Below are 10,379 nucleotides of genomic sequence, written 5' to 3'. Positions count from 1 at the left end.
AACCAGAGAGAGGTGGTTGGCCGATGGAGTTTCCTGTGACTGTGGGGCCGTTTTCCGATCCTCAGTCCGTTCACGTATCAGGGCGGAGTTCCTCTGGGCGGCATCCAGCGACTCCCTTGATGCTTTTGAGGAGCGGTGGGCGCTGTCCGAGGTTCTCTCCTCGGTGTCCCCGTCCTGGTTCCTGTGTCTGACCCTTTGATTGGGGGAGAGAGTAAGGGACCCCAGCCCCAGCCATTGCTGCTGCGGACACCACCACCTTAGAGGGGTCCTTTCACACGTGGGTGCACGTGCCCCCCCCGCCCCGGATTGTCCACCCCACAGCCTGCCCCTCTTGTTGGGTGCTTTCAGAGGAGGGAATTGTTGGTGACACTCGGGCATGGCTCGAGGGGGTGGAAGACCACAAGAGTGGAGTGGAAGACCACAAGAGTGGAGCCCCTGCTACACAACCCCCAGCTCCCTGTGCAGGTGGCGGAGTCCCCCTCGGTGCACCAGAGGTTGGTCCTGGCAGAAGTCACAAAAGTCGGAGACCTCCTGTACTACGACCGGGGAGACTGGCTGGATCCCCTGACGCTTGCTCGGTGCATGGGGGAGGGCCCGTCCCAGCGGGAATCTTCTCTCCCTCGTGCTGCCCCACCGTTACCCCCCCGAGTCCCTGAGCCATCGCCCCTGACCCGACCCCTGCTAGCCAGCCCCCAGATGATGCCATGGAGGGCTGGGCCCTAGTGCAGGGAAGCGAGGCAAGCGGAAGCCTCGAGCTCCGCTCCTCCCATCCGATGCAGAGGCCGCCCGGAAGACCAGGAAGGGGGGCACCGATGCCGAGCCCTCTGCCTTGACCCCGGGTGGAGTTTGTCCACTGGTACCGGCTGGGGAAGACGTGGCAGCACCGCAAGGCAGTACCGCCCCTCCACTGGAGTCCCCTCCCTCAGAGGCCCCCGATGGAGCCCCTCCTGCCCCCTTAACAGTTGAAGCCCCTGCGAGCCCTGAGACAAGCGTCGCTTCAGACGCTGGTGGGGTGGACCCCGGAGTAGTGGGTGGTGATCTCCCCTCCATCTATGAGGGGATCAAGGCCCTGGGTCTGACCCCGGTCACCCAGGGGGAGGACGACGCTCTGCCAGCTGGCCTCGACCTGAGCGACCTCACCCCGGCCCCCCTTTCCCCATGCTCCCTCCCCCTAACCGCTGCTTCTGCTCCCGCCTCCGAGGGTCCCCTGGGCTCTTCCATCTGCCTGGCCACAGGTGACACCCTGCTGACGGCCGCCGAGCCTGCTGAGCCAGTGCCTCACAGCCGGGACCCGAGTCCCATGGGGTGTCCCTCGTGGGTGAGGGGCAACCGACCTCCTTCCCAGGCGGGGACCCCACTGCAGACTGTCCGCCTCCTCATGCCGTGGCTGCCACACCAGCCAAAGAGCCTGAGCCCGGCATCATTGAGGGCCCCCTTCCCACCCCCCAGATCCCTGAGCTGAACCAAGAGGGGCAACCTCCCAGCGGCCCAGCTACTGGGGCTAAAGATCCTGCCTCTGTCCCTCTCCCCGACTCTGCTCCTGACCCCTGCCCTGCCCTGCCCCTGATGCCAACACCGTCCTTATCCCCTCCACCTTCCATGATGCCATTGCCACCCCTAGGGCCAACTCCTTCCATTTCCCAGAGGATGACCCCAGGGAGCGGCCTTTGTATTTCCCTGTCCCGACCCACCAGGGGCTGCTATCTTCCCTCCACCACCCCGCACTGAACCGGGGTTCGAGGCGGGCCACATGGCACCGGCCCATCCCTAGAAATCTTCAGGAGAGGATTTCTAAGTATCTCCATGGAAGATGAATCAAGATCTCTCAAAACGATGAAAGGGACATCCCTGTTCTGATAAACAGAATATTCCACATGGTCCCCGCCTCGTCCAACAAGCCAGCAGAGTGAGAAGCGGGTGTCGCTCTGTTGGGCCTCTACCCAAGTACAGGACACGGATCTGCTGTGGAATGTGTAACTGGGCTGCCACACAACCCTTCACAGAACGTCATCTCCAAGCTTTTATTTTCTAACATTATACCGGTAAAGTAATAAAAAGTTACAGACCTAAAAGTCGCAATATCACAACAAAAAGACTTCAAAAACAGACTCCAAGGAGAGATGGCTGAATTGGAATTAATTTGCAAACTGGATACAATTAACTCAGGTTTGAATAGAGACTGGGAGTGGATGGGTCATTACACAAAGTAAAACTATTTCCCCATGTTTATTCTCCGCCCAACCCCCCCCCCCCCCCGTGCCCTGCACTGTTCCTCAGATGTTCTTGTTAACTGCTGGAAATGGCCCACCTTGATTATCACTACAAAAGGTTTTCTCCCCCACCCCCCTCTCTCCTGCTGGTAATAGCTCACCTTAAGTGATCACTCTCCTTACAGTGTGTATGGTGACACCCATTGTTTCATGTTCTGTGTGTATATAAATCTCCCCACTGTATTTTCCACCGAATGCATCCAATGAAGTGAGCTGTAGCTCACGAAAGCTTATGCTCAAATAAATTGGTTAGTCTCTAAGGTGCCACAAGTACTCCTTTTCTGTTTGCAGAGACAGACTAACATGGCTGCTACTCTGAAACCTAATAAAAAGTCGATACCTTTGTCTCAACTTGTGGATGGGCTGGGGGCCATTTTTAAATGGGGAACAAAGGCGGCGGGAGGAGAGCAGAAGTGAGGGAGATGAGGTCTAAGGGAAAGAAAAGACCATAAAACATTGCAAGGTATAATGTATGTACACACCTACCCAAGTTCCCTTCCTGTTTGTCAGCAGGCTCATCTGTGGGACAGGCTAGATCCTGCAGATTTTCAGTCAGTTTCTGGCTCACAGCATAGTTTGAGTCCTACTCTGTGTCCCTCCCATCTTTGCTGTTCATGGCAGGTGTCTGTGTCTGGGGCTCCTCCGGAATATCCACAGTCATTTGCGGGGTGCTGGTGGGGACACTGCCAAGGAAGGCATGCAGCGTGCAAAAGGGCAGGTCCGCGAGGCAGCACCAGATTTCTTGTTGCCTTCCCTCACTTTGTGATATGCCTGGCTCAGCTCTTTTGCTTTCACACAACGCTGCTGCTGATCCAAGTTGTGCCCCTTTGCCAGCAATCTGCTCAGAGATGTCCCTGTTTCCAAGGCTGTTCCATAGCTGAGCTTGCACCAGCCTCTTCTTCACAAGCCCGAGGAACGCGTCGAGCAGCTCTGCATGTGTGTGGAGCTGGCATGGCAGGTTGGTCAGTTGGATGCACGCAACAAAAGTGAGCTGCTAGGTGTGCTAGCCATGGTGGGCAGTCAGGAAAAGGCATTTCAGAAACACACAGAGATTGTTAAGGGGGGGGAGGTAAGAGGTGGTTTCCATTTTCTGTGACCCTTGGGTAGTGGAGTTCAAAACTGTGAACAGAGCGGTCACTGTTGTAGGGACAGGGGCATTGTGGGACAGCTGATGGAGGATTGTTAGGGTCGACCCAAATGGTGCCGTATCTGCATTCATGCTGTGTTGTCTTAAGTAGGTCGACTGGAACTCCGCGGCGCTTGAAGAGGGGGTATTACGGCATCACTGTAACAGACGACTTGCATTGGTGGGAGACACATTTTAGTGTAGACACATGAATAACTAGTTATCAACCTAACTTTGTAGTGTAGACCAGGCCTTAGTGTCATCTGCATACATGGATCCCTAGGGCAAGTCAGTCCCTACTTTGATCTCTACAGGACTCTGTGGGACTTCCCTGGATATCTAGAATAGTACCAGCAAGCTAAGATTATTTTTGTTTTCTTCAATTAAAAGAATTAAAATATTTTTGTTAATTGCAGAGTTTTTGGATGATAAAGAAAAGGTAATATTAAAAATGTAGTGATCTGATGGATACAGAACGAAAAATATATGCTGTCTTTAAGTCACCTTTCAGTTCAGCCTCTTTGAATTACAAAGCAGGCACAAAAAAAAGGAGGACTTGTGGCACCTTAGAGACTAACCAATTTATTTGAGCATGAGCTTTCGTGAGCTACAGCTCACTTCATCGGCACATTAACCACTAAACTAAACAGATTTTGATTAACACTTGCAAGCATGATCAGGGTTACACTTTCACCACTGGAGGGTGCAATTATTTGTCAGTGAATGCACCTGAGCTATTATAATATCTACTAGGGAAACTAATTAAAACATGGAAGGAAATTGTCTACATTTCAACGTGCATTTTCTATTCAATACAGGCATGCCAGGATTTATTAAATTAGACCTAAGGCCTGATTCTGTAGTCCATATGCAAACAACGCTCTCCTCTGCCTGAGTAATAACGCCAGTTGTGGCCCCCTTACTTGACACCAAAAAATGAGGAAAAGGGGAGACTTTTCCTACATCGTACCTATAAATACCCTAATAATAAAGCCTTCATTGTAATGATTTCTTGTATGGGGGAGTTAGAATGAGTAGGTGTCTTCAAAAGCAATAGACTTTCAGCATTTCCCATTGTCAAGGAAACACCCTAGATTCTGTGTTGGGTGGTCCAGTGGAGAGGACCCAAGACTGGCAGTTGAAAGATTTGTAGTTTATTCCCAGCTTTGCTAGTAACTCACTTGGTGACCTTGGGCAAGTCACTTAGAGCAATATTTTCAAAAGTCACTATGTTTGGATACCTCAGCTTTGGGGGCGCAGCTTTAGATACCCTTTGCCTAATTTTCAGAGCAATGAACATTCACAGCTTCAACATAGCGTGATTTTGCACGTATATAGTTGAAGTGCCAAGGAGCTGCATCCCAGACAGGGCCATGCTGAGCTAGGCAGGACGCAACTATGGAGCATATGACATCAGCATCTCTGAAAATCACACTCGAGGTATCTCAAATTGTATGCGATGGTGCCATAGACCCAGAGAGCAGCTCTGTGGGGCTCGAAAGCTGCTCTCTCTCCCCGGCAGAAGCTGGTCCAATAAAAGATACTGTCTCACCCACCTTGTCTCTCTAGTATCTCAAACTGGGCAGTGAACTTTTGGGTGCAATTGAAGCATCCCAGATCAGTGAGCACTTCTGAAATGTTTGGCCTGAATTTGTTTGCTTCTGTTCCCCCCTCTATAAAATAATAATTAATAATGAACAGTTAATAATAAACCCCCTAGCTCTCAAAGTGCTTTACAAAGGAGGTCAGTATCATTAGGTCCCCATTTTACAGGACACAGAGACACGGGCAGGTGAAGTGATTTGCCCAAGGTCGCCCATTAAACCAGTCGGTGATATGCCCACCTTTGTTTTAAAGAGCTAAATAGTTACATTTCTTCGTTACTCTGTGGTAGTAATGATATCAGTGCACTGCTTCTCACCTGATCACCAGTTAGTGAAATACATGCATTAAACACCATTCAATATACTGATGAATCACTCGGCTAATCTGGTTTAAAAGCACAATGCAATTAGACTGCTGCATTTGCACACACATTACTCATCTGCTTTTGTGCTGATTTATGTTGGAACCATAGTAACTGCCAAGTGGACCACCCACACTGAAAAGAAGGCAGGAATGCTTTTACACAACTGACAACCTCTGGGTTGGTTTTTTCCCTCCACCTCTTTCGAAATCTGTCATTTATAGAACAATGGATGCAAATAATGGTGGCAAAGTTCAGTTTTCTGTGTGTTCGTGCTTCTGGCAAAAGAACGTTAAGATTAGAGGAGGGAAATTTCCCCTTGCGGAACTTGAAGGTGGTGAGATGACTTCACTGCCCCATTCAAGGCCACACTGGGCGGCCTTGAATGGGGCAATGCAGCTTTATTTAGTTGCTGGCTGCTATTTTTTGTTTTGTTTTCAGAACTGAAGAAAGGAGGTCAGAGAGAAGCAGCAACTGAAGAGAGGGCAGCTGCACTTTGGAACTAACCAAAACCACACCCAGGTAAAGCTGGACCGAACAACTCGTGAGGCTTGTCTGCACACAAGAGTTACTCGCACAGCAATGAAATCTTGTCCAGGGCAGATTCGGCTCCCGGAATAAAGGTGCTTCTAGCAGTAGAGCTTATTCCTGTGTGGAGCGAGAGCCCTTTAACTGGAGGTTCTAGTCATTTCATTATTTTGGTGAAAATCCCATCCCACACCAAAACGCTTAATTTGGTACAAAAGCTGCACATAGCCCAGGATTTTGTATCTGTTCTGTGCAGAGCAGCCCTGTAATGGCCGAGATGCTGTGTGTGACCCAACAGGGAGAGCTGGCTGGAAAGTTTTAGATGGAACTCTTTTTTTGGGTCAGGAAACGAAGATTCCTCAAAGTTGAAACATTCCATGAGAACATGCGAAGTTCAATGGAATTTTTTTTTGACCAAACAGTTGAAATGAAGCATTATCAAAACTTTCTGGTCTGGCTGTATCAGAATGGAACATTTTGAGTGTTCGTGGAGAAATGACTTTTCATTTCCAGGGGTGTTTTTGATATTATGTTACAGGAAAAAATAAGAAAGTTGAAATTGAAATGAAATGTTTTGATTTTATTAAAATGATACGTTTTGATTGACACAAAATGAAATTGTTTTCAAAAATTTTATTTCATGGGAAATTCTGAAATTCTTCATTTTCATTCCAATTCAGAATGAAAACAAATTCAGAAACGGTGGAATTTCTCACAAACTGAAAATTCTAGTTCCTGCCCAGCTCTACTAATGGGTCCTTTCCATCTATAATTTCTTGAGGTCCTTCCTCCTCCTCCTCCCTTTGGCAAATATAGGTGCACAAATCATCATGTTATACACTCCTAGTCCTGAAGATCTTTGCAGCTGCCACTGGGCTGGCACCACCGGTGGAGATAGCCATTAACAGAGGGCAGTAAAAGCATAAAGGACTTGCAGCCTCCCTTAAAATGGAGCATAATTTTATTTTAAAAGGCCCAGACCCCTGCAGCCATGCTGAGCAAGCCCTGGAACAAACTAACTAAACGGAATCTGGAACCACCAACTCCCTTTGAGGTTTCTTTACATCTCCTCATGGGATCGTTCAGCTGATGGAATCATTAGTGTTCATTCATCAATTCTAATCCCCTCCTGACAACGTTAGCCCTGAAGACCTCTAGTGAGCTATCAAGTATGGCTTCCTATATTATGGCAGGAGATGGTTTCATTACCCCTAAACTATCCGCAGTAGAGGTGTGAGAACTCCAGCCTTGTTCTGATGTCCAAAAATGCTGCATCTGGGTGGACAACTCCTAAGAGTGACATGACAATCTCAGCCATTCAGTGTTGTCTTGGGGAAAAAGTAGCACTTCTCATATCTCCAGGAATGTTAATAATTTATATGGGAATACCCCTTGTTTGGAGTTTGACTAGCCCCAAAAATACTCAATACACTGTACCTGCAGCCCCAAGCTCCCCACCTTCCATGTCCAGCAGTGCTGCCTCTGAACTAATCTCTTACATTAATCTATGCTCGGAGAAGTTCTATCCCAGCAAGAATGTCTCCCCAACCTTTCAAAAGAATCTTTGCCAGTGTAATAACATTAGTCTCATTAGTCAATCAGTTTGGTTAGGGTCATTCTTGAATCTCTGCAGCTGGCTAAAGGCACAGAACAAAGCCATCCATCTCTTCGGCTGGGAGGCCAGCAGTACAAACATGCATTTTGTAATGTGAGTTAGTCTAATCTTGGAGAATGCATCTGCATCCCGTCTCAGTGCACTCAGCTGCTGAGCAAACACGAGTTTGCTTTACAAAAGCCTAAAGTGTGCTGAAAACTGAGGCTGCGGAAAGTGGGTCTTGGCTTGTTGTTGGGGTTTTTTTTGTCTTGTTTTTGTCTTTTTTTTTTTGAGTCTTTTTAGTCTCATATTAGTAAGTGAATGAGTGGAGAGGTTCTTCAAGTTTTACTAAGCTCACTCAAGTGCTCCTTCTGTTCCCTAAGGCTCGGTGCTAATGAAAGAAGAATCTCTTCAAATCTTCATTTCATTACAAGATTTACCAGCAGTGCTTCCAGTGTTTTTCCTTTCAGTGAAATGATAATTCAAGAGACAGGAAAGCTAAATATTGCCAGGACCCATCCCTGAAAGATGCTTTAGACAGAGCTTTCGGTGGGGTGTGCATGCTATTGGAAGGAGATCGTGGGGTCTTTTCGTTAAGGAACATTACTAGGACTCAGGAGAATTAGTTTCAATTCCTAGCTCTCATAGACATTTTGTGCGGTCTTGGGCTTGTCACTTTGGCCCAGATCGACAAAGTTATTTAGGCACCTAAGCCCCAGACTGGTTAGCAAAAGTGGGGAAGTTTGTAGCAGAAGGGGGCTGCATGCAGGGAGTGTGTAGTGATTCCCTGGGAACACAGAGGTGGTGAGGAAGAAACCTGTGCAGGAAAATAGGCCCTCAGATCCTAGTCCTGCAAGAAGGGTCAACCCAGAGAAATTGTGGGGAAGAAAGCCTGAGAAAAGCTGGGGAGGAAGAATCCCAAGAGAACTGAAGCAATGAGTAGGACTGTGCAGACCTTGGCCGCTTGTTACAGGGTCCCAGGGCTGGCACCCAGTGTAGAGGGAAGGCCTGGGTTCCCCACAAGCCACAGGGAAGGTGGCCTAAAGCCCTCTGATATAAGGGGATAAGGATAATTCAGATAATTCAGAGCCTGGAAGGATGCAATGACCTTTGAGCCAGAGTCAGGGGACAGAGACCTGACACAAGGCCTTGGAATTACTGGTTGGACTTTTGTTTGTTGAACTTTGTTACCCCAAAAGGGGTGGACACAAATATTGTGACCTGACCGGAGGGTGCAGTTACGGAAGAGACACCACTACAGTGACAGGGCGACCGTTGGCAGGGGCACCAGAGAGACAGACGGCTGCCACACCAGGCCAGGTGGCACAAGGAGTCCTCCTGCAGTAAGTGAAGCGCTTGACGGGGCCCCATGCACAATCTGTCCAGAGGAGGCGGCGCCACCCGATCACTTGTAAGTAAGTGGTTAGAGCACTCAGTGGGGATGTGGGAGACACAGGTTCAATTCCCCCCTCTGCCGTAGTGGGAGAGAGGTTTTGAACAGGGGTCTCCCATGTGTGTGCCCTAACCACGGACTAGTGAGCCAGTGACTGTTCCAATGTGGACAAATGTGTAAACAGCCACTGGGCAAGCAAGAGCAAGAATGATTCTGTAGCCCAGTGCTCAGGGCACCCCCTCGGCGGTGGGAGGCCCAGGGTCCACTCTCCCTGCTCCAATCACTCTTTTTGTAGTTCTCCGCAGTGGAGACCGACAAAGGGAGCCCCACAGCAGCACACCCCAGAGCCCAGTGCTTCGCACGCTCGGCTGAGAGGTGAGAGAGGCTCTTCAGACCCTGTCTCCCACTCTGGCAGAGAGGCGGGAATAGAGCCTGGGTCTCCCACACCCCAGCTGAGCGCTCTGACCACTGGTCTGAAAGTCACCAGGTGGCACCTCCTCCTCCTGCGCCCATTCCAGGGGGAGCCAGGCAGGCGCCTGACTCATCCCTGCAGGAAATGCCTGAGGCGCCCGAGCCGCCAGACTCCAGGCGGCTGGGGCCTGTTCACGGGGCGCTAGCAGAGATCAGCACCTCCCGGCCGCCCCGAGTCAGGCACCCATCTCCCTGACAGGGGCGGGGCTTAGCACACATCCCTGGCATCGGCATCTCCCATTGGCTAGCTTCGCCAGCTCCCCATGCTGGCTTTTGTGAATCACGTTCTAAGGTACCTGTCTTTCCCCGTGCATTGCACAGGAGGCCTAGGTGCCGAACTCGGGCTGTGGGGGTCTCAGTGTTCTTCCTGTGATTTCCTAGGCATTGCAGCGCTCAGCAACACAATACCCAAGTCCTTTTGTGGGTCCAGGCCTTGATTCTCCATCTGTGAATGGGGATAACAGTCGAATCACAGAATCACAGGAATATAGGGCTGGAAGGGACCTCACAAGGTCATCAAGTCCAGCCCCCTGTGCTGAGACAGGACCAAGTCAACTTAAACCATCCCTGGCATCCTCTCCTGGAAGCCTGTTCCAGAACTTAACTATCCTTAGAGTTAGAAAGTTTTCCTGATATCGAACCTAAATCTCCCTCTGCTGCAGATTAAGCCCATTACGCCTTGTCCTACCTTCCATGGACAGGGAGATCAATTCATCACAGCCCTTTTCAGAACAGCCCCGAACACATTGGAAGACTGTTGTCAGTTCCCGCCCCCGGCCTTCTTTTCTCAAGACTAAATAGTCCCAGTTGTTTTACCCTTTCCTCATAGGTCAGGTTTTCTAAATTTTTGATCATTTCTGTTCCTCTCCTTTGCACTCTCCAATTTATCCACATCTTTCCTCAGGATTGGACACAGGATTCCAAATGAGGCCTCACCAGTGCCAAGTAGAGCAGGACAATTACCTCCCATGTCTTACATACAACACTGTTAATACACCCCAGAATGCCATTAACCTTTTTTGCAACTGCTT

This window comes from Caretta caretta, chromosome 5 (genome assembly GCF_965140235.1).
Source record: "Caretta caretta isolate rCarCar2 chromosome 5, rCarCar1.hap1, whole genome shotgun sequence".
Classification (NCBI taxonomy): domain Eukaryota; kingdom Metazoa; phylum Chordata; order Testudines; family Cheloniidae; genus Caretta; species Caretta caretta.
Note: the sequence above shows the minus strand (reverse complement) of the source record.